Raw genomic sequence first — 26766 nt, forward strand, 5'->3', positions numbered from 1 at the left:
CAAAGCGGTGGAAAGAGAAAGGAAGTGAAACCCAGGCTCCTTCTGGCCTTACTATTATAGTCTGCATGACCTTGACAGAAAGGATAACAGGGCCAGTTTAAACCAGCTGTACTCAGCTTCCCAGAAGGAATAACCCAAACAAGAAACTTCTGCCTGTTTCTTTCACATAGAAAGAAACCTTTCCAGAACACTCCTGAACCAAGCAGAACAGGAAAGACCTCTACACATCAGATCAATACTTTCTGTACTAAGAAATGCAAACAGACTTTGGGTTAGCCACTATCTCTTCCCCCATATACATACACAGAGTTCAATTTTTTCAGCGGCACTTCTCTGCAGTCAAGGCCTTTTCAGTCCTGCAGGAATATCCTTCCCAGAGCAGTTCGCTTGCACCTTCTTTGCAGTTTTTTGGGCATCAAGATTAAAATATTGTTGGTGTTGCCCGAGAAGGTTTTGTTTTTACCGGTTGGTTTTTATGCTTTGCAGCTGGAGATTTTATGCTGCATTATATTTTCCTTGGAAATAATTATTGCTACCACCACTCTTGCTGAAGAGAACTTCCCTAGGAGGAAAGGTAGGGCATGCAATAATAGTATCAGACTGCATTAATTGGATTGCCCACATTCATTCTGGTGGCAGCTTCCATCCCCCAGCCAGCAAGGTCTGCAAAGAGGAGGTACCTTGAAAGCACCATATTTCAAAGTGTTCAGATTCCAAAAGTCAGCACTCTTAAACCCCAGTACCTTTTCATGAGCCTCGGGCAAATTATGCAATCAGCATTATTTTTAAAAAGCAATATCGCAGCAACACATTGCCTCTCTCTTCCTTCCGTTTGCATGGTGTGATGTGTATATTATTTGCTGGAAGTGGATTTCACTTTTAATTTTCACCACCTCTTTTTTTTTAAGGAAACTTGTGATCAAAGTTACACTTGTCTTTCTCAGAAGGAAATAGAAAATACTTCCTCCTGTTCCTTTCTAGAGCTGTGATTTACACAACTGTTATGATATCCAGATTACAAAGCCACAAGAGAATGCATTTAAAATCCATCATGTCTACATTTTATTTTAACAGCATGATCCCATGCATTTATTTTCAGAAGAGAGTTACTCTCAAGTAGGTGTGTTTATGATGGGGGACATAAATTAAGGGCTTTAAACAACGGGTGAGGAACAACTATAGACTTTTGGGTGTTTCTTTTAATTCATATCCACAGCAGTGTGTTTTCTGGGATTACATGCTTTTTGCACAACTAGTACACACTAATCACAGTTTCTAAACAGAGGGCAATTTCTTTAAAAATGGAAGTAGGAAGAAGATAAATAATTTGTAATTTAGAGAAGGTGAAACATATTTTTGGTGGGGGGAAAAGCACACTTCCATCTCTTTCCTACTTCCCTCTACCATGGGCTGGATGCGGCCCAATCACCTTCTAAATCTGGCCCATGGAAGGTCTGGGAATCAGCGTAGAATGTGTCCTTTTATTTAAAATGCATCTCTGGGTAATTTGTGGGGCCTGCCTGGTGTTTTGACATGAGTATAATGTGTGCTTTTATTTAAAATGCATTTCTGGGTTATTTGTGGGGCATAGGAATTCGTTCATATAGTTTTCTTCAAAATATAGTCCGACCCACCACATAGTCTGAGGGACAGTGGACTGGCCCACGGCTGAAAAAGGTTGCTGATCCCTGATCTAGAATCAATTATGTGAGACACAGAAGACATTTCTATAGCGCTAGTTCTGGTGGTGTAAAGGTGTATATGAGATTGCTACCAAACAAATGCACAGCTTCTGGGGCTGTAGCCCACTTACTTGAAGTAAGCCCTGTTGAACTCTGTGGATCTTTCTTGCCCATGTTTATTAATTTTAAAAGATCATAGAATCTTAGAGTTGGGAGGGACCCAAGCGGTCATCTAGCCCAAACCCCTGCAATGCAACAGATGACTAGGATGCCGTTCTCAAGAATGGTTATTGAGGAAGAATTTCTGTTCCCCATCGTCAATGAGGCCAGTCTCACATACACAAGGGTGTGGTCTCTTTACCACAAAACTGGTAAGAACCAATTAAGGAAGAACCTAATGATGACTATTAAAGTGGGGGGGGGACCCTCCATATAAGGCCCAAGGAGCGTTCTGATAGGTTCAGTAAGAATAGGTTGTGCAAGATGCATTTCAAGGACAGTGGTTGGATAAAGAGATGGTGAACTTATGGGGTGGGGTGGCAGAAGGTGGTTGGTTAGAGGAGGAACAGGTCAGATGACACATGTTTTTCCTACAACTCCCACAGACTCTTTGGACTCTGTCCTGGAACACATTCCTGAATAAAGCCTGACCTATTGTGAATTTGGTGTGAGCCTCCATAACTGAACCCCAAGGGAAATTTCTCTCACACTATACATGTAATAAATACAAAGATAGGATATCAACAATACAGAATACAGTGGTACCTTGGGTTAAGAACTTAATTCGTTCTGGAGGTCCCTTCTCAACCTGAAACTGTTCTTAACCTGAGGTACCACTTTAGCCAATGGGGCCTCCTCCTGCTGCCATGCCACTGCTGTGCGATTTTTGTTCTCATCCTGAAGCAAAGTTCTTAACCCGAGGTACTATTTCTGGGTTAGCAGAGTCTGTAACCTGAAGCGTCTGTAACCCGAGGTACCACCGTACAAAGACATACATAGGAACACTCTGTATGGATTCCAGAAGCGGTGACCTGGTTTGTAAAAGTGTATCTTTCTTCAATGTAAGATAACACGTGAAAAATTGCTTTGCCGAAGTCATGTATATTGAAACAACCTGATTTGCTCAACTTCTTCCACCGCCACCACCCCTGGCCGAATAATTTTTTTAAAAAAACCTAGACCATTGTAATTTTTGCAGCTGATTTGGCAAGCTCTGTGGTTTTTGCATGAAATAAAATATACATTAAAGCCCCCCTAGGAGAGCCAGATCACTGTGTTGCCATCACTGCTAATAAACCTGTACTGCTGTATGACAAATAGATAACTGGGGCTTTCGATTTCTTTCTTCAGAGTTCTTTATATGGAACTGTGTCTGCGCTGCCTTCAATGCCTTAAAACCATTCGGCATCACCATATAAAAAGAAACATTTACATAAAATGAGATAGTAAAGAAAAGTAATTGGATAGGAAAGCTAAGCTGTAAATAATGCATTGCCCTTTAGTTTCCCACAAAAGGAGAAATCTGGAAGATATAAAGCAAGTGACAAAAATCCTCTAAGATGAAAAAAAATCAGATTATCTCGCTGCACAGCACAAAACTTCTTTTGCAATTATTTCCTCACTCCCATACTATCCAGAATCCTAAACACTGGAAACCTTGCATTGTTACAAGAGAATTTAGGCTTAGTTGATGGTCAGTTGTACGTTCTAGTTGCATTATTGAAACAAAGGAAAACACCAGATTGCTAATAGCTTGAATAGATAGTTGCTGTTATATTGCCATTTGTTAACCTACAGCTAGGATGCTTAATGAATGTGAAGACAGTCTAAGGATGCAAGTGGAAATTACAGTTGAAGTCTAATGTTAGAACTGTAAGATATAAGGCTTGTCAAGCATGGTGGCTAACTAGCCTTGAAAACTCTGCCCTTTCTGGATGTCACTCACATTGGATTGATCAATGTATGTCTTAATACGTGTGGGCTATATTTTGCCCCAAATGCACAAGCAGCCATGCTGACCCAAAAGAAAATATCCAAAATCGACAGCACTTGGCCAAGGAAACTGTCACAAAATAATAAACAGGCATTTTAAGTTCTGCAGAGCTCTCAATTGGGCCTTAGAACATTCACGATGGAATTTCTTCCCATAAGATGCAGTGATGGTTGTCAACTTGGATGGCTTTAAAAGAGGATTAGGTGAATTCATGGAGGATAAGGCTATCAAGGGCTGATAACCAGGATGGCTATGTTCGTTCTCTGTCACCAGAATATGTCTCTGAATAACAGCTGCTGGGAATCACAGGTGAAGAGAGTGCTCTTGCTCTTAGGTCCTGTGTTTGGGCTTCTATAGGCATCTGACCAACAACTATGGGAACAGGTTGCTGGACTAGACGGGCCTTTAGCCTGATCTTAGGAGCAGCAACAGAAGGAGAAATAGCAGCAGGCTCCAGTCATCTTGCCCTTTGGTTCTTGGCTGTTGTACACATCAGGTCTAGAGAAGGAGGCAAGGGGCAAGACTTAGGAAAGAGGCCGTCTGTGGACATCTTGATCTGGCACTGCTGTTCTTAAGATTAAACAAAACTCGTGTGCAAATTTGCAAGCGGGAGTATCTGGCCCTTTATTGTACTAGGATACATCACTCTGGTTTAAGGAACTGGCATTTGATGCCTCTGATATAAGCATCCATTTTATGTCTCCTTCTATATAATCACAACAGTCATAACTGATAGGGCAGGCTGAGAGTTAGTGGATGACCCAAGTTCAAAAGCGAGCAAAAACAATGAGAAGTGAGTTAAAACAGGAAATGGCAAATGCTCAGAGTCTTCTGTTTTTCTTGTAGCCCATTAAAGCTTTTGTAATAATAAATTTGTTAGCCTTTAAGATACCCCAGTTTGGATTTTCTGGCACCTTATTTCGTGTACAGTGGTACCTCGGGTTAAGTACTCAATTTGTTCTGGAGGTCCGTTCTTAACCTGAAGCTGTTCTTAACCTGAAGCACCACTTTACCTAATGGGGCCTCCTGCTGCTGCCGCGCTGCCGCAGCACGATTTCTGTTCTCATCCTGAAGCAAAGTTCTTAACCTGAAGCACTATTTCTGGGTTAGCGGAGTCTGTAACCTGAAGCGTATGTAACCTGAGGTACCACTGTATTCCTCTTTTGGGGAATGGGGGCTGTGTTTTGAGAACTGCACCAAAGTCCCCAGCTACCTTCTTCCACCCTTGCAATATGGTCCCAGGGCAGATTACAACAATGTAAAAATGTAACATTATGATCACTGGAAACAATTTCCAATCAGAAGAATAAGGTGGGTCCTATACAGTGGTGCCTCACAAGATGAAATTAATTCGTTCCGCGAGTTTTTTTGTCTAGCGAATTTTTCGTCTTGCGAAGCACGGTGTCGGAAGAGTTTTGGAAAAGCTTCAAAAATCACCAAAAACCTAAAAAAAGGCTACCACACCGCGTTCTATGAGTTGCTCCTTGAAGCCAAGTCGCAACTGTATTAACGGTGTTAAGAAAAAGGAAACAAACTTGCAAAAAACACAAGACGTTTTTGTCTTGCGAAGCAAGCCCATAGGGAAATTCGTCTTGCGAAGCAGCTCAAAAACCGCAAAACCCTTTTGTCTAGTGAGTTTTTCGTCTTGTGAGGCATTCATCTTGTGGGGCACCACTGTATATGTATCATGTCAAAGGTCAGTCTCAGTGCCATGGCAGACAAGTAAGGGGAGATGGACAGAAGAGATAGAGCAAGTGAACTGGTGGTGGAAGGGATGCAAAAGTATCTTAGGGGCAAGATCAGTAGACATAGGAAGAGGCAGTCCTCAAGGTAGGGAACTTAGTTTAAACTGGAGTCTAAGCTGGAGAAGAATTGGGGAGGCAGGGGTTTGTCATGCCCATGCTTGCTTCACACTGGAAGTATGCGTTATAAGTTACTGACACTCATATTGCAAGCCAAGGAACTATGGACTTCAGTAACAGCACAAACAACACATTCAGAAGTGATGCTGACACCATAGGTGATGTAACACCCTACTTACCGCATGTCTCACAACAGATGCTCACTGTTGGCTGTCGGATCCCACTATATTTCTGCAGTCAATATTTTGTTATATTTAGAAATGTGATAGCTTGATTGAAAAGGAAATGGGGAGAGAAAGAATGCCAAAGTACATTGCAAGAGAAGGGTAGCAAATAACCAGCCAACGTTTGCAAATTAGAACCTTTTCGGCATAATTTTACTTTTTTTCATACCACTGGAAAAATCCACTGGGTTGTTCAGAAACAGAAGTGTATGAAGCATGAAACGTGATAAATAGAATGGAGACCTGAAACGCTTCAAAAACTAACAAAACTTCAAAATAAAAACATAAATGGGGAAGAAAAAACAGTGCCCAGAACTTGAAAGTACCAAAATTAAATAGCCCAAGAAAATAAAAAATGTCTGTGCCTAATACTGAAAAGACTAAAGTGTGGAGACCAGATGGACCTCTCTGGGGAGAAAGTTCACAACTGATGTGTAATTGCTGAAAAGGCTTTCACCCCATCGAATAGCTGCTTCACCTCAGTTGTTTGGGAAACTTGGCGAAGAGCCTCTGTAGATGATCTCAGATTCTGGGCAGGTGTCTATAGGTTGAGACAGTCATTCAGGTAGGAAGGAAACTACTTCTGGTTTGAGATTAAAGGATGACATCCAACAGACTTCAACGCATGCAAAGGACTTTCCTCTCCTTCCCCCTGTGCCCCCAAAATTTGCTGCAGAGGGCCCTTGGGGGCTGATTTGGATGGCATGGGGCATGCCGTCGAAAGGGGGTAAATCCCATGGTTCAAGCAGAAATGGATTCCACTGGCAGACAGGCACTTTTACATTAAAAATGTGCTTCAATATTTTTTCTCCTGTGGATTCTGAAACAAAGAAAAACAAACACTGATTAGCAGAGTAGCAGGACGCAAGGGACTTATGAATGAACATATGTGAAAATGACAGTGACTGAACAGAACCCTGCTCCACCAACCCCTACATTGTGTGAGTATTGGACGGGAAGGGCTGTAACTCAGTAGTGGAACATCTGCTTTGCACACTGAAGGTCTCAGGTTCAATTCCTGGTGTCTCCAGGAAGGCTGGAAATGCCCCCTGTCCAAAACCCTGGAGAGCCACAACCACACAGCATAGCCAATACTGATCTATATGGATCAATGGTTTCACTCTGTATAAGGCAGATTGCTGTGTTCCCAAATATTTCATGTTTTTCTCAGCAATCCAGGCAATTGTCAGGCTGGCCACATATTACAGGTGGGGCATGTTGAAGTAAGAGTAGCAAAATCACAGCTAAGAAGCTCAGATCATTTATATGACTGACACCCTTCCTTTGAAATTAAACCAATGTCCAGACTTTACCACTCAAAAGCTTTACTTGCAGAAATGTATAGTTATAGATGAGTTAAAACATAATATTTACAGTCATATGCTTATCCAAACATGGGCTTATAGTCTCTTCTTCTAACTTCCAAACAAGTGTATTTTCCTCTCTTTCCAGAGCTCAGAACTCAGCCTTCTGTATCTTCAATTAGGCCATGCCTTACAGTTCCTATGAGAGATTTCCCCTTTTAGCTTCCCCTGCAGCTTTTGCTCTCTTTCTTTCAAGCAGAGAAGAAGCACAACACTCTATTCAACTTAGCAGTGTTCACAGTGGATTCTAAAACACAGTCATACTGCTTCACATAAAATGGAGTCTCTCCTTTTCTAGATGCCTCCCATGTGACCAACGTTAGGCAATGACATGAGAACTGCTAGAGAACTCTCTAGAATTGATACCAAGCCAATCACATTTGAACACATAGTAATGCATACAAGCATTTGCAATTTCAGGGGATTAAATTACTATACTTAACAGGGCAGGCGTCATAGGCTGAGTCAGAGAAACTGCCACCAATCCTTCTAGCCATTTCACTACACTGTCTCCTCCATTTCACTGGAACATCTCCTTTCGAGAGACTTGGAACCAGGCAGACCTTAGATGACTCAAGAAAGCAAAGCCGCCTGATAATTCTGTTGACTCGAAGCAGACTTTGTGACAGGGCTTGGCAAGAAGGATTTGGCACCTCTACTTGCAAACATATGGAGTCACAGAATAACCTGTACAATTAAATGGTGATTTATATGACAAATCAATCAGTAATGTGTGACAGCACACAGTAAATAAACTCACTAGTTTCAAAACAGCACCAAGGATGAGGTAATTGAGGAAGTTAATCAGCTGTTATATTTGGGCTTTCCCCCCTTCTTCCTAGAGCCTATAATTCTGAAGAAATGGAAAGAGAGAGGAAGACAGACCACACAGCGTAGCCAGGCTGGCATTAATTGCAGAGTCGGGGCACATTTGAAGGAATCCTGGGATCAAGTACTGGTTAATTTGGATTTAAATTTTACCCTGCCCCAAGAGGTTGGGCAATATAAAGTGCATTATAACGGAGAGGTAGCATGGTGCAGTAGGGCCAGGAGAGGGTTCAGCCTCCTCTCCTACAATAAAAGTTAAAACTCATTTCTCTTGGGTTTTGGACAGGAGGTTTTTCCAGCAGAAGCAGCTTGCCTTTGTGGGAGTCAACTGCTCCACTAGCTCCTGGCAGCAGGGCTGGATTAACCATTAAGCAAAATAGGCATGAATTTAGGGCATCAAGGGAAAGGGGACGCCACAGAAATTTCCCATTGCTGGATTTTTTTAACATTAATGGTCACAAATTGCTCAGCTGAGTGTTCATTTCCTCAGTCGAAGTGTACAGCCGTACCTTGGTTGTTGAACAGAATCCGTTCCCTGAAGTCCGTTCTACTTCTGAAAATGGTGTGGCTTCCAATTGGCTGCAGGAGCTTCCTGCACGCAATCAGAAGCCACGGAAGCCGCATCGGACGTTCAGGTTCCAATGAACGTTCGCAAACTGGAACACCAAGGCGTTTGACAATCATGGTTGTCAACAGAACAACTATGCAGCAAGGCAGGCTTGATGCCTTATCTCCACTAAGTATTCTCCTACTGCAGAAGATTAGTTTTGAGGATCTGATCAAAGACTTTGCAATTAGAAAAAAGTAGGAGAATTTTTTCCCAAATATAAAGAAAGTGGAAGTATACAAAAATAAGCATTATTTTCCAATTTACTTTAGGTTTTGTTTCATTTTTAAAAAATATATCTTTTTTATTTTATGGTTTACTATTGTTTATATTTTGAATTAGATATGTAAGGGGGTAGCATACATTTTAAGTGTTTAGGGCCTTTAAAGGTTTTAATCCAGCCCTGCCTGACAGGTGGGTCATCCCCTTCCCCTCTTTTCTTTTTCCTTTCTCCTTCTGTGTTGGAACTTCCTATTTGGGGACTTCCCTGGCTTTTTTCTGGCCCACGTAGGACAAGTCTGGATAGTTGGCCTTGGTGAAGATTTTACGTTTTCATCCCCCAAAACTTTTTGATTTTGAAATGAGGCTGCATTTTAATGTTGTATTTCAATCTTGTTTTTAAGTTGTATTTTAATCAATTGTTTTTATATGTTAGCCGCCCTGAGTCCAGTCTTGGCTGGGGAGGGCGGGGTATAAATAAAACTTATTCTTATTTTTATGATTGCCTTAGAAGCCCAGTAGATTGCTGCTGTCTGTGGGAGTCTCTCCTGCATGTTCCAAATATCTCAGAAGCCCTATTGGCAATAACTTGGATCCAGACAAATAACTGCAGATCTCACTCTTGTCCATTTCAAAGCATAGCAAGTAGCCTTACATTGATTTAGACCACTCTTCCATCAAGCTGGGCATTAGCTATATTGACTAGCAGCAGCTATTCAGGGTCTCAGGCAGCAATCTTAGCCTAATCTTACAAGAAGTTCCTGAGGATACAACTTGGACTGAACATGCAGGACAGATGCCCTGTGCTATGGCCAACAATACTCTACAATTCCTTTAAAACGATTCAGAAATTGCATTTCCTCCTTTAGAAAGGTAGAATTGTGAGAGCTACTGAATTTGAATCCCAGCACTGATATTTTCCTCCTCCTACGTCTCCCACCCCATCCAACCCACCCACAACCCCCTGCATACAATCCATCTTTTTGTTCTTCATTAAAGTGAGAATTAATAAATTGATTTCCCTCCCTAAGCTAATATTCAGCAATAAGCTGCGCCAAAAATCAGCGAGATAAAAGTGTGTTTTAAGAGGTGAACATTCATATGTGATGGCATAGATGTTTGCAATTAGTTGAAGGAAGATTCCCTAACAATCCTACTGACATAGTGAACTATGCGTAATAATAGGAGAGTTAAAGCTATACATAAAGTTTGAAAGGCCTCATTGAAAATGAGATATTATTTACTGATGAATTGTTCCCTCCTGCCACCGAAGTTTTAGAGGCTAGTCCCTGGGAATTTATTGTGCGTGCCTATAATAGTAATACAGTCATTTAGGCCCTGCTGCTGAAACGATCCTTCCGCTTGCATCTATCAGACTTCTTTGTTAAGTGTGTAAACACACCTTTAAGCTCCATCAAAGGTGTGTGTTGATTGCACAATGGAAGCTAATGAATCAAATCTAGATCTTTGGATAAAATTAAACTTGCTTGTTGAGAGACCATTTCAATAAAGAAGAGCGTCACGATGAGTTATTCAGCGGTTTAAAATAAACCATTGAAAGCTTTGCTGTGATACTATAGACACAAATATACTTTCCATTGTGCTTAAAACAAGGATGGGGAATCTGTGGCTACTCCAATTGTTCTTGGACTACTATTTCCATTGTCTCTGACAATTGGTCATGCTAGCTGGGGCTGGTGGGAACTGTGAAGGTGCAGACACTCCCCAGTGTCCCTATTTTCCAGGGACATTCCTGGATTTACAGAAGCCATCCCAGTTACTGGTTTGATCCCAGAATGTCCTGCTTTTTCCTTAGGATGCCCCTATTTTCATCAGAGAAATATTGGAGGGTTTGGAGTTATGCAACCCAAGGAGATAAATAACTATACAACCTTTGGAAGGCAATGAAGGCAGCCCTATATAGGGAAGTTTGTAAATGGATTATTATGTTTTTTTATATATATTGGGAGCTGCCCAGCATGGTTGAGGCAACTCAGTCAGATGGGTGGAGTATAATAATAATAAATAAGAACAATAATAAAATTGGATGGCTCTATTTTCATTGGAGAAATGTTGGAGTGTTTGAAGGTGGCTCCTATTCTTATCTCAAAGAGTCTCCTATGGTGATGAATTGATTGCTCTGATAATTGTGAGGGGAAGTAGAGGTTTCCTAACAGCTCTCAGGACCTTACACATAACAACAACAACAACAACAACAACAACAACAACAACAACAACAACAACAACAATTTATTTATACCACACCCATCTGGCTGGGTTTCCCCAGCCACTCTGGGCAGCTCCCAACAGAATACTAAAAACACAATAAAACATCAAACATCAAAAATGTCCCTAAACTGGGTTGCCTTTAGATGTCTTCTAAAAGTCAGATAGCTGTTTATTTCCTTGACATCTGGTGAGAGGCTGTTCCACAGGGTGGGCGCCACAACCGAGAAGGCCTTCTGCCTGGTTCCCTGTAACCTCAGCTGGACCTCAGTGCCTGGCAGAACGATGAGGGTGGGGGCAATCCCAGCATTCTTCGGGAGAAGCTATGACTGTTTAAAGTGGTATCATAGTGCTACAAATGTATGATGTGGATATGTCCCATGCCTGAACGTACACTGTGTCTCCCACAATCAAAGTCAGCACTCTATTAACTGGGATAAATAAATGGAAAAAAATCCACCCTTTGATCTGTTATTTTCCAGTTAGGAATTAGCAAAAGGGGACACACCCACACACCGAAGTCCAGGGATGTGTGTGATATATATATATTACATATATATATACCCCTGGACTTCGATGTTTCATTTTTTTACTTTCCGGGTTTCAATTTTTTCCCTCCCATATCATTTTCAGGTTTGTAAGGCTCATGGGTTCACATCCAAAATTCAATATTGCTCTGCAGCTATATTTGATTCTTTCAAATGCCGTATCACTCTGGGATCAGCTCCTGACATAACTTGTTAACCAGTGTCCTGGGGCAGTAGGTACACTCGTAATTCAAATATAGTCAATAGTCAACATCAATCACAGCCTAAGATTTCTGAAAGTTTTTGGCATATCAATGCATGCTAATGAGCAGCAGCTTGAACAGAAGCGGAAAGTGCAAAGTCAAGGAAACGTGATGTGCTGAAGTAAGGTCATGACAGCAGCAAGCCAAGCATGCTACTTTTTCAAGGAAAATGGGTGAGCATTGCTAAGAAGTCAAGAGTGGCCACTGGATTGTGTCTAAAGTGAATTGCAAAGAGAAGTTGGATGTCCTGGCTGAGAACATCTAAGGGGAATTTAGCATACTTTTGATGAGACTTGTGAAATTTCTGAGGTTAATTCTACCCATCTCTAACTCGCCATGAATTTTACCTCAAGCAGAATTTGAGGAGAATTTGGAATCCCTCTTAGTCAAAGAAAAAAATTTCTAAGGAGCTTCAATGAATACAAAATGAGCTAGCTAAATTCCTCAGAGAGATTCAAAACATCTCTAGGTTAATATGAATTAACTGAATGTGACACGTGAGGCAAAGGTCCCCACTTGAGGAAAACATCTGAATAACCTTGAGAGTTGCTGAGATTATTGACATTTCTTAGGGGTGGAGTTCTCATATCTCTAAATTTAAAGCTGATTGGGGGTGAGGATGGACACACCACTTCCTAATTACTTAAATCAGGGTGAGCTGCCCTCCTCTCCAACAGCTTCAGAGATCTTACCAGATATTTCTGGCGCAGTTTCAAGTCTGCCTCCCCACCACAACAGAAACTTGCTCATTTCAAAATGAAAGCTGAGATTCTTGGGATGGTGAATTCTAAGCTCACTTTTAAATCTTTTTATTTTGTGTGTTTTCACAGACAAAAGAAGATGCATTGTTTGGGATCCAAAGGGGAAACAATATTTTCTAGGACAAGTTCTTGAATTCAGAAAGCCCCTTTTCTTAGGCTTTGGCCTTATTTGTGCTTCCTAAGTGAAAAATCACCAGAATCACTTTTATTATAAAAGTATACATCAAATTTCATGGATCGTGCAGAATACATTATAGGCAGCTGTTTTTATTTTTAACCACCATGGAGGAGCTGCTCTCACAGACTCCAGCTTTCTAGCTACAGCCCCTGCCAGCTGAGCCAATAAAGGATAAGTGTGGCAATGGATGCAACTCCCAGTAGCCTAAATTCTAGTCACACAAAAGTCAGAGATTTCTGCACATGTGCCACAGACATCTCTCCATCATCCACCCAGGCAATCAGATTCACAGCTGAAGGACACATTTCAACTTGGCATAAGCAGTCAAGGATGATACAGAGCAGGGTCAGTCAGAGGTTTCTCCTGGGGGTTGTTTTAAGGCCCAGACAGAGAATCCTGGAAGACACGGTTTGACCTCTGAGTCTGAGGTTCCCCAGTCTGGCACAAAGAGGAAAACAAAGCAAAACGGGCTTAAAAGCAGTGAATTGAGAGGACTTTCGGAGTTGCAGTAATGAAAAACATTTTCTGGATTATGTCCCAGTCTTCTAGGGAAAGCTAATGGCCTGTGGCATATTCAGTTGACAGAGCGATAGTGGCAAACATCCAGTTGTGTGCATCTGGCAGGAGGGCATTTCGCTCTGTGCTTGCTTCATTTCACCCAAATCATTCTGGACCTGTCATTTCCAAATATTGGAATGAACCAGAGTTTGCTTTGTCTGAAGAAGGGGAGTTATTGCTTGCTTTATGAGTGACAATCTGTGAAATCATGATCGGAGCCATTCATCCTTGGTTTTCAGGTTACAGAGATAAGTGCTTGACATTGTGAGGGCATTTGATGCAGCTCTCGCCAGAGAAAGCTTCTCCATGTACTAGTGGTGGAACTACTAATGCATTTGAGCAGCGTGGGAAAGCTTTTTCAGGACGAGGGCCACATTTTCTTCCCAGCAAACTTCCAAGGGCCACATACCAGTGGCAATGGGTGGAACAATGAGTGTGTGTTGGACCTTTGCACAGTAGTCTAGTACACCCAGCCACAAACCCACAAACCCCTCTACTTGCCATCTGGCAAGAAAATAGCATTATTAGAGTTCAAGCACACCTTCCAGCCAGGAAAAAAACACTCACGTTTGACTAATGAGGGTTGCTCAGAAGACGGGTATGTCTGAAGAGGAGGAGCCCCACGTTGGGCAAAATAGATTCCTGCATTGCAGGGGGTTGGACTAGATGTCCTTAAATGGCCTCGGTCCAGTATACCTGAAGGAGCGTCTCCACCTCCATCGTTCTGCCCGGACACTGAGGTCCAGCGCTGAGGGCCTTCTGGCGGTTCCCTCACTGCGATAAGCCAAGTTACAGGGAACCAGGCAGAGGGCTTTCTCGGTAGTGGCACCCGCCTTGTAGAACGCTCTCCCACCAGATGTCAAAGAGAAAAATAACTACCAAACTTTTAGAAGACATCTAAAGCCCTGTTTAGGGAAGCTTTTAATGTTTAATAGGTTATTGTATTTTAGTGTTTTGTTGGAAGCTGCCCAGAATGGCAGGGGAAACCCAGCCAGATGGGCGGGGTATAAATAATAAATTATTATTATTATTATTATTATTATTATTATTATTATTATTATTATTATTATTGCCCCTTCTAATTCCATGATTCTATGATTCTAAGCATCTCTGGCTGCATTCACACAACCATTTCCCCTGTTTCCTCAGCGTAGTTTCCTAACTCTTAATTCCCACGTTGTGTTTGAGATTTCTACGTGACATAAAAGTCACTTCCAGAAAACAAATGGAATGAAGTGCATGTTTATACTGCTCATTTCCAAGTTATTTGATTCCAGTGGAAATCTATTTGCAGCCCCTTGAAACTGGAAAATTGTGGGGGAAACGTGATGAGATCTGGGTGGTATATCAGGGAAATAATTGAAGGGGTGAAAGAACACATGTGCGGAAAAGGTGGTGGAGTAGCAACACTGTCCAATGACATGTGTTATTGTGTTACATCACACCCACTGTTGTGAATGAAATTCAGTGCAACAGGTTGCATATTGGTCAAAAAGCCACAGCCCCATAACACAATAGGTGCTGCAGTGTGAAAGGAACTTTAGAAAACAAGACAGAAGTGCTATTCTTATAATAATGAGATCTAATGCAATATTCCCCATGTCTGAGTGTACCCTCAGATTGGCAAGAATGCCAATAAGAGGTAAAAGGTGTAATCTTCACTTCTCCTGCTAAATTATGTGTTTATTACATTCCCTCCCTCCCTCCCTTCTTTCCTTGAACCAATCCACCATTATGCTTCACATGTAATTTAACTGGTGCTGTGGATTAAATTTTACATAGCTGCTGTTGTCATTAAGGATTTTTTTTAAAATAGTGTATACTCCACCAGATCAGCACATTGTATCCCCCCTTCTCTTGGAATGATAAAATCCATACAAAACGAACAACCCACACTGATACTTCTGACATTTTTCGCATGTTTGGCTTGGCCGGCTGTGTATTGCATCAGGATTCAGGTCTGAGCTTTATCACATGCTCCAGAGATCAAGAAATGCTGGGAGCGATATTTAATCAGCCTTTAGTCTGCACAGTGGCTCATCCTGCTCTTGAGCAACGCCTCTGGCCAGTATGCATGGCACGTCATTGATAGGAATGGCAGGAAGCCTTGTCCGAGCTTCTGGACAAAAAGAAAGGTCATTTTCCTTGACCTTGGAAGCTGCTGGCAAGGGCCTCAGAGGAAATGAGGGTGAACTTTGAGAAGTTCTTCATTCACCCAAGAACAGATTAATGGGGAAGTATCAGGGGAGCCGGAAAGAAGAACTCTCTGTGCTTGGGAAGGAAAATGTGCCTGAAATAGTTGCCACATATAGTATAAACATATAAACCAAGGCAGTTTCAGTCCCATGGTGAGGCCTTAATCCCGATTGGAAGGGATCCAAATAGTCCACATCCTCCAGGCATGCTTGGAGTGGTGCATGCTCTAGTTATCTCCCACTTGGACTACTGCAATGCACTCTACGTGGAGCTACCTTTGTGACTCGGAAACTTCAGTTAATCCAGAATGCGGCAGCTAAACTGGTGACTGGGAGTGTCCACCAAGACCATGTAACACCGGTCCTTGCAATACTAAAATACAATGATTCATCAGATATTAAAAGCTTCCCTAAATAGGGCTGCCTTCAGATGTCTTCTAAAAGCCCAAGAGTTGTTTATTACTTTGACATCTGATGGGAGGGCGTTCCACAGGGCGGGTGCCACTACCGAGAAGGCCCTCTGCCTGGTTCCCTGTAACCTCACTGCTCACAGGGAGGGAACTGGCAGAAGGCCCTCGGTGCTGGACCTCAGTGTCCAGGCTGAATGATGGGGGTGGAGATGCTCCTTCAGGTATACTGGACCAAGGCCATTTAGGGCTTTAAAGGTCAGCACCAACACTTTGAATTGTGCTCGGAAACATACTGGGAGCCAATGTAGGTCTTTCAAGACTGGTGTTATGTGGTCTCAGCGGCCGCTCCCAGTCACCAGTCTAGCTGCCGCATTCTGGATTAGTTGTAGTTTCTGTATTTACGTTACAGCTATTTTTCAGATATTTCTTAAAATTGTCCCATCCTAGAATGAACTCCTGTCTAGCTTTGTCTCTAATTCTTTCATAAAGGGAGGCTAACACCACATATTCTGTCAATTTCAATAACAATAAAGCCCTGGTAGGGAGCTTGTCATTTTTCCAATTCATTGCAATAAGATCCCTCGCAGCCACGGTTGCATACAAAAAAACTTTTCTTATACCCTTAGGGATGTCAATACCTGTAATGCCCAGAAGGAATGATTCTGGTTTTTAAGGGAAATTCACATTAAACATTTTTTTTTTAGTTTGAAGTATATATCATTCCAGAACCCAAAACAACAACAATTAGAATAATAGGATTCCTGACCGTTTTTCATGGAACATTGCCCTTACAAGGCAGTTTGCCCACCCCACCCCTCCACCAAAAAGGGTAAAACACATAAAACATCATAAAGACAACAAATTAATTGAAAAACTATTAATTAAACAACCAGCATTGGCTTTTTAAAAATGCCATATGAGGCTGTTGGGCTGCTTTCCACTAGGCTGACAGATCTGATTTGCAGCCCAGGTCAAGAAGTTGAAACACAGTCCTTATTATATTAGTATGATTGCTAATCTAAAGGTAACATTAAGACTGGACTTTTTCAGTGTGCAATACTGTGCAACTACACTTGAAGAGTGTTTGGAAGTTCCTGCAGGTGAAGAGTGATTTCTGATGATGGTGATGATTTTGATGATGGTGGTGATGGTGATGATGATGATATTTTCTGAGAAATTATCACATCAATTCTACTTCACTATCCCAGATAATCAAGCAGAGGGTTTCATTTTTAGGGTGATTCCCCACAGTTCCATTATCACAAGGAGTTTTAGCTGTGCAATGGAAAATTCCCCACCTCTCCTTTCCTTGTGTGACCCCTGGGCATCCCCTAAACCTGTTATGGATCCACCCCCCAGTCCACTGGAACAGATTTCCAGAGTGTGCAGGATACCACCCTTAAGCTTTAATGCTACGGTACCTGGGAGGGCATCCTATGGGATAAGATGGTTTGGATCTCCTCCTCCAGGGTTGGAGGCAGATTTCCAACCTCAGAGCTGGGACAACCTTACACAAGCTCTCCCAGGTTCAGTAGAAACCCTCATGCCATGTTCCTTGTCTTACCAACACTGGAGCTTTCCTTCCTATTACAGTGGTATCTCAGTTTAAGAACAACCCTATTGATGAACTATTCCATGGGTGGACAAACTAAGGCCCGGGGGCCGGATCCAGCCCAATCACATTCTAAATCCAGCCCGCGGACGGTCCGGGAATCAGCGTGTTTTTACATGAGTAGAATGTTTCCTTATATTTAAAATGCATCTCTGGGTTATTTGTGGGGTGTAGGAATTTGTTCATATCCCCCCCCCAAAAAAAAACATATAGTCCGGCCCCCCACAAGGTCTGAGGGACAGTGGACCGGCCCCCTGCTAAAAATGTTTGCTGACCCCTGAACTCCGCAAAAGTGTTCTGGTTAGCAAACTTTACCTTGGTCTATGAACAGAAGCCAAACAGTGGAAGGGTACCGGCGGCAGGAGGCCTCAGGGAAAGCACACCTCAGTTTAAGAATGACGTTGGTTTAAGAATGGATTTCTGGAACGGATTAAGTTCATAAACCGAGGTACCACTGTAGAAACAATAGCAAGGGGATTTTAGAAGACATCTAAAGGAAGCCCTGTACCGGGAAGTTTTTAATGTTTGATGTTTTATTATGTTATTATATTTGTTGGAGCCCCGGCCAAAGTGTCTGGGGCAACTCAGCCAGATGTGTGAGGTATTATTATTATTATTATTATTATTATTATTATTATTATTATTCGGGAGAAGCCAGGCATCCATTCCTCCTTCCCACCTTGCCAACGTTCTGGATTTGGTATCCATTCCCCTCTGGTTCTCCCCTCCCCCTGCTTTTTTGGGGCTTGCTCTGCCAGTCCATCAGTTTAGCCTTAATGGGTTGTGGATTGTAGTGGCTCAACTGATGAGGTAAAGAAGACACACAAGAAAAAAAAACCTGAGGGCTGTAACTTGTGGGATAATTATAGGGGCCGTCCTCAACGGGGTAGAACGCCATAAACTACACTGAAGAGTCAGAGTAAGTAAATTAATACCCGAGGGGATTAACTTGCCAAAAGGCTGAAGCAATCGGCGGTAGCGTAATAATTGTATCATAAGCATCGAATACTACACCAGCTAGACACACAGAGAGAGCACTGTGCTGCTTTGCCAGCATCAAGCATTATCTTTTGGAAGGGAGCTTTAATGCCTGTCCTTCCGCATCACTGGATGCCGGGACGGTAAGGGACAACGATTTATATTTTACTATGCATTACTGGCAAGTTGTGGCTTCCCCTATCCTCTTACCAGCAGGCAGTGCCGGTTCCAGAATTTCCAGGAGAGGGGGGAGACGCTTGGGTAAGGTGGGTCGTTTTTGTTTGGAAGAGGCAAGGCATAAAACTGGAGAATTCTCTCTTGATTCTCTTGTGCTACCATCTGGAGAAAGAGGAGATGCCACCACCTGTCAATTTACCGGACTCTTTGGAAGAGGCCGTGGAATCCCTCGCAGCCGGCCAGGCCTCACCACCCCATTGAATCAGATCCTTTCTAACTGGCTGTTCTCATGAAACAATTCAAAAAGCAACATCCTCGGTTGTTGTTTTTTTAAAAAAGAAAATGTGTGCTGATGTTTGTTCACATCAATCTCGGTGCAGTATTATTTGCAAGATAGAGGACAAATGGGGCCTGTAACGAAATGTTGCAGCATTGAGCTTTTCTGTTCAGGGTAAGGTAAAAGGATTCCTGACCATTAGGTCCAGTCGCGGACGACTCTGGGGTTGCAGCGCCCATCTCGCTTTATTGGCTGAGGGAGCCGGCGTACAGCTTCTGGGTCATGTGGCCAGCATGACTAAGCCGCTCCTGGCGAACCAGAGCAGCGCATGGAAACGCCGTTTGCCTTCCCGCCAGAGCGGTACCTATTTATCTACTTGCACTTTGACGTGCTTTCGAACTGCTAGGTTGGCAGGAGCAGGGACCGAGCAACGAGAGCTCACCCTGTTGCGGGGATTTGAACCACCAACCTTTTGATCGGCAAGCCCTAGGCTCTGTGGTTTAGTCTATTTTATTCCATTTTATTTTATTCTATTGTACTCCAGTCTATTTGCCACTCCTGGTTTTCTGCCTCTCTCTTGACATCCCAGTCAGTATTTTGTGGCCACTAAACATATTCAGTCTTTATTTGGGCTGATCTGGGGGTTTCCTTTCCCCTTAGGTTTTCTTAATTTTTCTTTTGAGGGATGTGCTAGGCACCTGCAACTCTAGAATCCTCCTGAGCTTCCTGATATCTCTCTCTTGTGCACAGATTATGCTGTTTTGGTGAGATAAGCAACGGCACTCAAAGAATTGAGATTGGGATTAGTTTGTATGATCGCTTCCTAGTCTTTTTTGCTCTCCCTCTCCAAGTTCCTTCACAGTGACCTGGATTACAGTTCTTATACTGTCACTTTTTGCATAAATCCAACAAACATATGGCTGTTTAAATCCCTGCTTTTATAGAAAAGCCCCCCCCCCTTTATACAAAGAAAGAGACAAAAAGTATATGCTCTTCCATGATGAGCAAACGGGTGCAGCGAGATCTTTCTTAATAAAAATAACAATCTTTCCAGAGCTGTGGAGTCATCTTAATTAAATCTGAGAAATTGCATGTGCTTAATTAACGAGATCACTTTTTGAAATTTAATATGCTATAGCTGCAATTTATTTGTGTGTGTTTGTGTATACACAAACACAGAGCCACAGACTTTTAGATTACCAGCTTTTATCTGAATGTGCCCTGATGCCATTTCCATAGAGAGCTGAACTTTGCTAGGTACCTACAGAAAGATTCAGGGGAACAAGGCAAGGCGTAAACAAAACTCTGCATTGGGGAAGAGCATTTGCTTTGTGCAATTTTCTACCTTCATTTCTGGAACGTTGCAAGGTGAGGATTGCCGTGTGATAGATGAAAGCAAGTTTGAGTCAAGCTACATTTATACCATCCCGACAACACTGGGTTTTAAATATCTCTATTTTTGGCCATGCAGACCTTAATCTCTAGTAATATGCTAAGTGCAGTGAGATGAACGTGAACAATGTATCTGCTTACGCTGGAGCTAAATTAATACCAGAGGGATTAACCTTCAGTCGAGTGTAATAATTATGATTGTAGTAATTATTATAGAAAAGCATTTTTTTCCATGGTAACGTTTACTAATGGGTTGCATCTCAGGGGGCGGCTGGGGGGGAGGTGCTTTAGTTTTGTAGAGTGAATATGGCTATACTGATTTAGATGTGGAGAGTTCAGATTTCACCCCCTTCCCTATTAGTTAAGTGAGGCTACAGTCACACCGTGCCTTTAAAGTCCAATGTTACCGATTTAAAGAGTCATGGCTTCCCACAAATAATTCTGGGAGCTGCAGTTTCTTAGGGGGTTGTTAGGGGGACACCTGTTCCCCTTCACAGATCTACAGTTCCAAGAGCTTGCTTATTAAACCCCATGACTCAAAACAACAACAGCATTGGACCTGTAATATCTACTGCCTAGTCGCAAATATCAGCTTCCTAAGGAAGGTGGTGGCCCAACTGCAGGCATTCATGGAAGAAGCAGATTATCTGGTCCCCTGGTTTAGAGACTGAATTACCCTTGACCGCTCTGAAAGATTATCTTTATTAGGAGAGAGACAGAAGGAGTTGACCCTGTCGATTGTCCTTGATCTCCCTGTTGCTTTTGACACCATCAGCCATCCTAAATCTGTGAGATGGGAGTTGGAGGCCTGCTTCTTACATGGCTCTGCTTCTTAAATCAGAGCAACAGCCAGAGAGTAGCAATAAGTAATATGTCATCAATCTCTTGGCTTTTGACTCGTAAAGTTCAGCAGTGTCCCACTCTGTTTAAGAATAAATGAAGCCCTTTGGAACTAGTGGATTTGGGGACAAGCCATAGCCCATGGGCAGGTAACCTCAGCACTAGATTACTGTACTTCACTCTATGTGGGGCTGCCCTTGAAGCTGATTCAGAAGTTGCAGCTAGTGAAGAATGTGGTAGGAAGATGGGGAGCATTTCTGATAGACCTGACCTGGCTTTCAAAATGCTACAAAGTACTTGCATTGGTTTGTTGCCTGCTTCCATATAGACCTTTTCTGAAATTCAGATTGGCTGGGAAGGCTCTGTAGGCTGTAGTAGCTCTAACCATGGCAAGGAAGAACCTTCTCAGTGGTGGCACTCCAGCTATAGAACTCACTCTCCTCTGAGAATTGACAGACTTCATTGAGCTGACAAATCACCCAGATAGTTGCTGGGTTTTCTTCCAAGATGGTTATGCATTTTTCTTACTTTCATGTGTCTGCTATGTGGGAACTGTTTTGGCATATGGACTTGTATGTCAGGATGAAACCCACTCTAGAATTGCACATGCAATGAAAATAGTGGAAGAAATGTTTGAAATAAATGCAATGAAATAAGCAGTTGACTTAGCAGGACCATTTGTAGCTGTCCAGGGTCCTGAATGCTCTGAGTTAGATTTGTGCCTTGATTCTGCCCACTTCTCCTGTGAACCTCAAGCACCCACACAACACTGTCTTCTTCCTTACCACCCAGCAGGGGGTTCATTTCTGCAGGGCGCTCCTAGGCACCACAATTCAAGAAGGACACTGACAAACTGGAACGTGTCCAGAGGAGGGCAACCAAAATGGTCAAAGGCCTGGAAACGATGCCTTATGAGGAACGGCTAAGGGAGCTGGGCATGTTTAGCCTGGAGAAGAGGAGGTTAAGGGGTGATATGATAGCCATGTTCAAATATATAAAAGGATGTCACATAGAGGAGGGAGAAAGGTTGTTTTCTGCTGCTCCAGAGAAGCGGACACGGAGCAATGGATCCAAACTACAAGAAAGAAGATTCCACCTAAACATTAGGAAGAACTTCCTGACAGTAAGAGCTGTTCGACAGTGGAATTTGCTGCCAAGGAGTGTGGTGGAGTCTCCTACTTTGGAGGTCTTTAAGCAGAGGCTTGACAACCATATGTCAGGAGTGCTCTGATGGTGCTTCCTGCTTGGCAGGGGGTTGGACTCGATGGCCCTTGTGGTCTCTTCCAACTCTATGATTCTATGATTCCTCCACAAGGTTGTTGAAAGGAGGCAACATGGTGCTGCTTCATGAATGGCTTTCCTGTGTCCCTGCTCCTCCACATACAGCTGCTGGGTGACCTTGGGCTAGGCACACTTCTCTGAAGTCTCTCAGCCCCACTCACCTCACAGAGTGTTTGTTGTGGGGGGAGGAAGGGAAAGGAGATTGATAGCCACTTTGAGACTCCCTAGGGTAGTGATAAGGTGGGATATCATATCCAAACTCTTCTTCTTTTTCTTCTTCTTGCGAAGCAGCACCTGCACCCGGCAGGATCAATCCCAATCCTTGAACAGAGCGAGTTCATGGCTGATGTGAGATTTCTACAAGTGACTGTCCCATAAACAGATTCATACACAGCTCTCCACTTGAACCTTTTGTTCCGTGCAAAGTTAAAGCGGGGACCGGGGGGGGGTGCAGTATCTGAATCTATATTCACAGAGCTGCACTGTGAATCCCAGGAGTGGTATAAATGCCACCTAATAGTGCCTAAACATTTGCGAAAGACCTTTCCATTACTTTTACAACACTGTAAACATTCTGTAGAACACAGGTAAATTGCGACGAGGCATTAATACAACACCTTTGGGCTCCATGAATTCATTCAATATCTACCCTTCTTCTTCCCAGTCCTTTCCCCATCCTTACATTCATTTTACTTCATCAGAGGCATTTACATATAATTAGCATATATACAGTTTGTTCGGGGAGCGCATTTGCGGAGCCATTACTCTATACGTGCTACTGTACTGGGCTGCATAACTTAAAACTGTCCCTTTTCTGTAATAAACACGACAATGAGAGGAGAAATAGAATCAGAACCAAAACTGGCAATGATGAACAATTCTCTTAAGGGGGGAAAAACTCCTAAGTGTATATTGGCTATTTAGGATACCTTTAAAATATCCTTGTTAGATTTGACTTCTATTTAGAACCAGTATTCTGTCTCCAAGAAATGGCTTGTCAGATGTCCATGGGAAGCTCACAAATAGAGCAGGGCTGCAATGGCTGTCCTATTGTTCACCTCTCATTCTCACTCGAACAGAATGAAGGAGTGTAGATCAGAAAACCTTCCATGAAAAGCATGGATTTGGAGGTAATGGGCAGCTCAGCAGGAGCTTGTTCTTTCTGTATCATGAACTGTGCTCCTCAGCAGGCATGATGAGCTGACCTGAGATGGCCATTAGTCTTCATGCAATGGAGTCTGCAAGCGCCCTTGTTCTTTGCTATGTCCTTTTTCACTCGCTGTGCTCAAATATATAAATTGGGGTGGGGGTGGGGGGCTGGAGTGGACAATGCTTTGGATTTAACAGATCTGGTGGGGGGGGGAGTCAAAGTGGAAAGACAGGCTGCATATGCACCATTCCTTTAAGGCACATTTGAAGCACACGACTTTCCCAAGGAATCACAGGAGCTGCAGTTTATCCCTCACAGAGCTAAAATTCACAACAGCCTTAATGAAGTAAAGTTCCAAAGATTCTTTTTGAAGGGCTGTGCTTCAAACATATGGTGTGATAGTAGTAGATCCAAAAACAGATTGCCTCCTTTCTTAGTGCAGTTGACACAGACACAGTTATGCGACCCCTGAGCCAATGAGATAAGTAACTATGCAACCTTTAGAAGACATCTGAATGCAGCCGTGAATATAGAAGTTTGTTAATGTTTAATGTTTAATTGTGTTTTTATATATGTTGGAAGCCACACAGAGTGGTTGGGGCAACCCAGTCAGATGGATGGGGTATAAAGAGTAAAATTGTTGTTGTTGTTGAATAGGATGTCTCTATTTCCATCAGAGAAATGTTGGGGGGGGTATGTAATCTTGTTGTTGGTGCATATCCATCCATCCATCCATCCATCCATCCATCCATCCATCCATCCATCCATCCATCCATGTTTTCTTTTTCTATTAAGCCTAGATCTTCATCTCTCACCATCCATGCTCAGAGACAGTATTCTTTTGCATACAAGTTCCTGGAAACTGTAGGAGAGGATGGTTCCCTTGCTCTCAGGTCCTAAATTCTTGTGGGAGCCAGCGTGGTGTAGTGGTTAAGAGCGGTAGTCTCGTAATCTGGTGAACCGGGTTCAGTTCTCCGCTCCTCCACATGCAGCTGCTGGGTGACCTTGGGCCAGTCACACTTCTCTGAAGTCTCTCAGCCCCACTCACCTCATGGAGTGTTTGCTGTGGGGGAGGAAGGGAAAAGGAGATTGTTAGCCACTTTGAGACCCATTAAAGGGAGTGAAAGGCGGGATATCAAGTCCAAACTCCTCCTCCTCCTCTTCTTCTTCTTCAAGCCCCAACCCCTCCTTCTTCTCATGGGGGAGATCTCACAAGACCATGATGGAGAGAGATGTAACTCCACCTTCTCCACCACTTCCTGGGCTGTGTGCCACTGGGCAAAACCACCCCACCCACAGGCCGCTCTTGGAATGAGGCCTGTCAGAGTTCAGTGACATATTCCAGGCAAAACCACTGAAGGAGGGGGGGACATGGGGAAAGTTTCACATTCCCCCCCCCAGTCTGTTGTTGCCCACCCCTGTTGAACATTAAGTGGAGGTATGGTCCTTTAGTGCTTTGAAATAGCAGGAATTTTTTTACTTTTTCAAAATACCAGTCAATTTGGCATTCTGGCAACTTATTGGGCCTGTTAAGAGTCTTGCATACTATTGCAGTAATAGGTAATAAAGCATCTGAACATCTATTATGAAGCTCCATTGGAAAGCCATCTAGCCCAAGCAATTTATTACTTTTCAAACATTCAATACTGCTTTGTTTCTCTTGAATAGATATTGAAGCATTTAATAAGGTCTCTTTCTTCCTGAAAAAGAAATCATTAGAATATTTAATACATTCAAAATAGTTGGCAATGTTATCCTGAGTTGTTTTTCCCCTCTTCTGATGGATGAATCAGAGTATAAAAATGATACAACCTCTTTGAGCATCTCATCCATATTATACACATAATTATTATCTCAACATTCAACATTCAATTCAGTCGGGGGGAGGGGGAATCCAGACTGATTCACATTTCTAGGGCAATACTTTACCAGACTTATTTCCAAATTCAAAAAAAGATTCTGTTTCACAAAAAATCTGGAGTTTTTTACTCAATATATTTGTACAAAGAACATCCAGTCTTTTTCATCAGTGTCTTACTATTTTCTGTGACTCCCTGGGTTTATTCTTGTCCACTAAAACAGCAAGCAAATGTTCTAACGATTCTTGCCCGTGTTTATTCTTTTTATTGAAGTGACTTCCCTACTTAATTAATATCTATTCCTGCACCTTTTATGTCGGCTTTCAAGCAGCACAGTCTGATGCATGTCTACTCAGAAGTAAGTCCTATTGAGCTGATTGGCCTTAGGCTGCAGATTACTGGTTGGGATTTCATTTAGCTCTCACTTAACCCCTATCTTAATGGGACGCAGGTGGTGCTGTGGGTAAAACCTCAGTGTCTAGGGCTTGCCAATCGAATGGTCGGCGGTTCGAATCCCCACGGTGGGTTGAGCTCCCGTCTTTCGGTCCCAGCTCCTGCCCACCTAGCAGTTTGAAAGCACCCTTAAGTGCAAGTAGATAAATAGGTACCGCTTTATAGTGGGAAGGTAAACAGTGTTTCTGTGTGCTGTGCTGGTGCTGGCTCGCCAGAGCAGCTTCGTCACGCTGACACCCGGAAGTGTCTCCGGACAGTGCTGACCCCCGGCCTCTTAAGTGAGATGGGCGCACAACCCTAGAGTCAGACACGACTGGCCCGTACGGGCAGGGGTACCTTTACTAATCCCTATCTTAAAACAGCTGTACTGGTTACCAATTCATTTTCAGGTCCAATTTGAAGTGTTCATGTCAGTGTTTGAAGCCATGAAATACCAAGGCCCTGAATATCTGAAAGGCCTCCTACAGACCCTCTTGGGTGCTAAGATCAGCAAATGGGTCCCTCTTGGTTGTTCCTCCATCTTCAGAAGCTGAAGGGGGTGGTAGCTCAGGAGAGGTCATTCTCTGTGGCATTTGCCAAGTGCCCCAAATAGCCTAGTAAGGCTCTGAGACTGAGGTTTGCGTGGCAACATGGTCATGGCCCCTCTTAGCCAAGGCCTCCTTCCCTCTTTCAAGATCCTGTGAGATGATATCAGTCCCATGAGATCTCCATGGGGTGATAACGTCCCACCTGCATACTGAGCTCCTGTGCTACCAAGCAGAGTGCATAACTTAGCTGGATTGCCCCCATATATTCTGCTCATGCTTGAACTACAGTGGATCTCAGTATTAATGGGTGTGGGGGCCTAGAA

The 26766-nt window shown here is 43.0% G+C and overlaps 1 protein-coding gene across 4 annotated transcripts in view; it reads left to right on the plus strand.

Moving 5' to 3' along the window:
• Nucleotides 1–26766, plus strand: part of CNTN5 (contactin 5) — a 657243-nt gene that overhangs the window by 120553 nt on the left and 509924 nt on the right. Inside the window, exon 1 of one of the 4 annotated variants that reach the window (XM_082219030.1) lies at nt 18611–18630. The exons of the other annotated variants lie outside the window; for them this stretch is intronic. The gene's annotated coding sequence lies outside the window, so the exon portion shown is untranslated. Of the gene's footprint in view, nt 1–18610; nt 18631–26766 lie in introns of those variants that run through there. 4 annotated transcript variants of the gene reach the window in all.

Source organism: Podarcis vaucheri, assembly GCF_965113315.1.
Source record: "Podarcis vaucheri genome assembly, chromosome: 4".
Classification (NCBI taxonomy): domain Eukaryota; kingdom Metazoa; phylum Chordata; class Lepidosauria; order Squamata; family Lacertidae; genus Podarcis; species Podarcis vaucheri.